Source organism: Pholis gunnellus, assembly GCF_910591455.1.
Source record: "Pholis gunnellus genome assembly, chromosome: 24".
Taxonomy (NCBI): domain Eukaryota; kingdom Metazoa; phylum Chordata; class Actinopteri; order Perciformes; family Pholidae; genus Pholis; species Pholis gunnellus.
In genome coordinates, this window is record NC_136551.1 from 7237261 (window position 1) to 7242752 (window position 5492).

The following is a 5492-nucleotide window of genomic DNA, read 5'->3' on the forward strand; positions in this document are numbered from 1 at the left end:
TTTCAGCCAAAGTGCCCCCTAAATATTTAATAACTTCAGTTCAAATCATTGTAAGGAAATATAAATGCTTTTACCTCAAAATCGTGATAGCCTCTCTCTAGGGAACTCCTCATATTCCATTTCAACGTGGTTGAAGTCCAGAAACCGCAAAAATCGAATTAAAACTGGAAAAAAACGGAATCCTCTTACAGGCAATGAACAAAGTTTGTGTTGTAAATTGTGAAAATCTGCACAGAACAGAAGCTGAGCACAGACTGTAATTTAAAATCCTTGGGGGGAAAAGTTGTTTGTCTTTCTCCTGCTCTGTGGAACTCCAGTAAGGAATGAGTGAAGGAGCTTCTCCGGCGCGCACGGCTGAGACGCAACGGGAGGAGCCAGAAGTTTTTCGGGAGGACAGAAGAGGTTGGAAAGAGTTATATGATACTGCTATACAGCCAAACACACACTTATGCTGCTGAGAGTGAGAATGATTGGTTAGCGGTGCTGTGACATATTGCATGAGTCATACCGAAACAATAATAAATTGGATTGATCTCAAAAGCTGACAGTTTTTTAACGACAGGTCTAAAACAAACTGGACAGATAGTGGCATCAGAGCTGCAGCTGACAGACCAGTGATGAGGGTCACGACCTGAACTAAGTAGCCTAGGCCGTAGCTGTAACATGAGGCCTATAGGCCTACTCAATAATAAAGGACCTTTGGGTTTCTAACATTACACCTGTGTAAATTAATGTCTCCTATGTGAGGTGATGCTTAAACAGCCTAAAATAAGCTACGACCTGCAACTCATAAGATGTGTGCTTTAACTGCCAACAGATATTATGAAGTGACAAAATAACCTCATCCCACTGTCCACTTGGTAGCTTTGTATGCAGCTTATAGGCTATCTCACAGCCTTCATCAGCAGATGGAATTTGCTGTGTTGAGTGTGGAATGAAACCCGATACATAAAAAATACGAGAGGCGGTTATTTGGGCTTCAGTTGTCCATCAGTAAACTGTGGTCTGGGCTGCATGGCCGCATTCCACATTGAAGGACCGCCTAGGCTACTCCATCTGATGTCTGTGTTGTATACGTGTGTTTGTGAGCGAAGGTATCGACGCTCCGCCACTTTTGTTATCCCCCAAATGAGGAAATAGAATGTTTGCAGTTGGCATAAAGTCTTTGAAAGTTGCCGGTATAGCTGCCGGTAGCCTCTGAGCATCACAGTGTGACTCAGTTATTTTCTCTCAGTCTTGTATAGCTAACTGCTCCATTTGCTCGTCACGAGTAAGTAAATGAAATCATTCAAAACACAAACTGGTTAAAAGCAAAGCAAATCTGGTTTGCTGGAGACGCATGTGGAGGCACATTGTAATGACGGGTGTGAACCCGACGCATTCAGAGCTGTGATCACCACAGACGCTGAGGCCAGGTGTGAACAGGTACCTTGGGCTAGCTCTGGCTAAAACCTATCTCATGACTTTTAATCTAGAGCGGGCTTGGACCATTTAAATCAGGGGTCGGCAACCTTTTACATATGAAGTGGCAGTTTTGAATTGTCTTGTTAAAATCAGTGTGCCATATCAGCATTGAGGTTAACATTAAGCTTGATTATGAAACAACATCAATATTTAAAACTCAGATCTGTAATTTTATTCTGGCAATGTGCATGGTAACATTTAAAAGAACAAAAACTTTTTCTCACATAATCAGGACATTGAGGACACTATGTTAGAAGGTTGACATCTTTAACCTACCGACCTTTCACCAATCGTGTTCATCAGCAATAAAGTTTACACATTCTACAAAGTAGCGACGACTATAAGCCAATCAGAGAATGTTGAAATAATGAAATCATTATGCTTCATCACAGATTGATGCACATGCTTTTATTTTTTTCAACAAGTTACCTAGAGTTAATAATGTAGAGCCATTTGTATCATATTTGTTACAACAGTTTCAGAGACCTTTATGTAATTAACATGAGCAATACTTTCCTGGAAAAACGTATTGTATACAATCCTATACATGTCTGCTGCCATCTGGTGGATTTTCAATGCACTGCAGGCAGTAGCAGGTATTTCAATTCCATTTCCAAAATGGCAGCCGTCATGACGTGACTCGTTCCGTTTTTGGCAGGGTAATCGTTGCTAATTTTGAAACAGTTACGGTAAGAATACAATTTATAGTGTTACTAATATTTCAATATCAATATTTACTGTATTGAAGCAACCTATAATTAATTAATGTTTCATTATTTTTTTACAGTAAAATCATGTTGAAAATATAGGTATCAAATATGAGACAGCAGGTATATAAAGTAAGAATTCACCTGTAAATCCTTGTATTGTATTTCATCATGCAATCTGGATTATGCCATATCACAATGCCAAATACACTGTTTTGATTATTTAATTAAACTAAGGTAGGAATGTCATAGTAAGATATATTGAGTGGAAATTTATGTTTTATATATATATAATAACAAATCCTTGGCTATCAAAATCGTTTGTTATATTGCTTGTTTCAAAAAAAGAAACTCAGAGTAGACAATTTTTTAGTTTTTACTTTTAGATGGCAAAAAGGTAGTGTTGTGGGCCATATGTGACGACCCTCTCTGCCCTGTCTGCCTGTTCGTTTGGCTGCCTTCCTTGCAGGTGTGGCAGAGGGTCGTCAGGCAGAGTGGAAACACCTGAGGCCATTAGCAACACTGGCCCTGTGTGCCAGAGCACCCAATATAAAAACATTCTGGACTCTCAGTTGGCTTCTCAGTTGTTCCAAATGTTCAAAAAGCAATGAACATCATTTGTTATTGTTTGTAAAATAAAAATTGTTGTGATAAATAAATTGCCAAATATACCTGATGTAGCAAATGTGATACAAAAAAAATATCATATAGGTAAATAAAAAAAAAAATATGTATATATATTTTTGGACTAAAGGTCCAATAAACAATTCAATATCAAAAATTCAGAATTTTCTGAATATTATTTGATAGTTCAGGCTTCACAGGGTTTTAAAGAAATTACATTTATCTTCGCTGTAGGACTAGGCCGTAAGTCACCCATAAACTGTCATGTCAGCCTAAAAAGTGTTAAACTGCTGTTTGGCCTTCTCTCCGTCTCTGACTGTGATGAGGGTGGGGGGGGGGACTTCAAAGCCCTTTCATTAACACTGACTCACATATTCACAGCAGGCAGTCTAGACACACATCCAGTGGAAAATAACCCATGCACATACAACACAGGACATAAGAACAATGGGCCACACATCAAAAGCTGGAGTTGACAGGACGACCAGGGGGAAAGTGTGCGTCATCAGGAACGTGAATATCTCTCTGGTATCAGATCCCAAAGCTGCGCTAACAGGACTTTAGACGCTGCTGTGATACAATGTGCTGATGTCTGGGCTCAGTGATGTTGAATTTCTGCTCGTCCTTCTTGAAACTCTACCTGTGATGTTAGCTTTGGCCCCTGAGCTTCTCCTCCTCCTCCTCTCTAGAAACCTCCATCACCTGAGTGCTGCAGTCCGGAGGCGGCCGAGTCCTGGCTGTGTGACGGTGTTTAAGTCGGAGGAGAGCGTTGGTCAAAGGTGACGGAGTGACGGTTAGCGGATGGGCCTCAGAGCCTCCATCCATCACGATGTCACCGCCGTCCCGTAGCACACCTGCACCAAAACTACATGGAAGTCAGGTCACCGCAGCTATGTGGCCTCCATGCATCATCTGAGCACCACGCGTCACTTTATTTGAAGACTGAATTTTTCATGGAGCCACTGAAACAATCTGCACATAGATGTTAAGCTTACAGTGACTCAGGGGCTAAAGCGGGCCGTCCACTAATCTGACGACCGGCGGTTTGATCCCCGGCATCTCTAGTCCGCACGTCCAAATGTCCTTGAGTGAGACACTGAACCCAAGTTGCTCCCCGGGCGCTTTACAGCAGCCCACTGCTGCTCAAACACAAAATACTTTACTCCTGGACATTAAGAGGTCTGCACACTCTCTTTTCAAGGCAACATTTCCAACTACAGATTCTTCCCTCAGGCAAGTGTGAAAGAGAACACAGTGGGACGAATGCTTTCTGGGAATTACAGGATATAGGATCATAAAGTTTGTGTTGCACAAGTGTAAGTGATGGAAACCAATCAGATGAAAGGTGATTGAAGAAGCCTCCCTCAGCTGCTTTAAGCCGGGTTTGTTCTCGCCGTTGTGTCCCAGGTGTGCCAGCCAAAATAGACACCGTTACATTTTGGGAGTAAAACACGAAGGCTCTGCAAGGTGTCGCAACACTTGGTTTTTTTGAAATTTTTGAAACAGGTGCCACAATAAGATCAAAGCAAATAACTGAAATTAAGAAGTAAAATAATGAAATAGAGAAAAAATGCCTTAGAAGCAAGAGATCTTTTGTCGTTTGTTTACTGGATAATAAACCTTTCAACCTTTGTTTCATTCTAACACTAGAAGACTCCTTTCTTTACAGTCTTTTATTTGTAAGAGAAGGGCTTAAATGGCAGCTTAAGATAGCAGAATTCTGTACCATTCCTTGCCATATTCTTTTGAACGTAGTCTTATTAGTATTTTTTCTTAACAAAGGATCAAATGACTGTGTGTAATGTGAAAGGGGTCATTAGTAGGGACAAACCCACTCGCCTCAGCTCAACAGAGATGTTTAGCTCATTGTTTTGGCTTCATGACCTACAGATTGACTGCTTGGTTCAGTCTCAACACTCTCGTCGACATCGTTTTGTAGCAGCAGGCAGCTGTTTTCAGGGGAAAAGCTCTGACGAAGCCGCTGTACTCGACCTACCCAGCAGCAAACAGCAAACAGCAGACTAGAGAGACTAGCTGGAGAACATAGTGGAGCATTTAGCATTTTCTTTTTTACAACCTGTGTGTTAATTGTGGTCGGAGGAGCTATAAGCGAGGAAACGACAGTTCCTTCCTTTGCGGAAGTCTTTTCAGCACTCGAGATGTATAAAATGCAGCCGGGCCCCACGTCATATTTAAATGTCTCATCAATGCCCTGCTCCCTTGACTCCTCTCTCCTTGTGTTTCTTCCTCGGAAAGGAAAGGATGTACAAACTGGAAAATATGAAAAAAAAACATTACTAAATATAACTACAATAGACACAGTAGGTCAAAGTTCAAGCATGAAGAGGGTCTGTAAATTGAGACGAATGATGACAAGGTCACACTTTTAAATGTGGTTATCTGAGGAGTTCTCTGACTGCTCTTGGGTCTCGCCCTGTTGATTGCGTTCTCAGATCTCAGTTACTTTGCTGAGAACGACGTTATCGTACGTGATAGAACCAGTGGTCAGCGCTGCAAAGCCGATGGATCCTCATCACTGGCTGATGGGTGTTGGAGCACATAACAGGAGGTGTGACACCCGAAAATGGATTGTGAGCACAACAGTGAACCCGTTCACGGCCATCCGATCCAACTCAAACAACATTCATCTCAGAGTTCCAGGAACAGACATCCTGGAAATCCACAGTTATTGCCTGA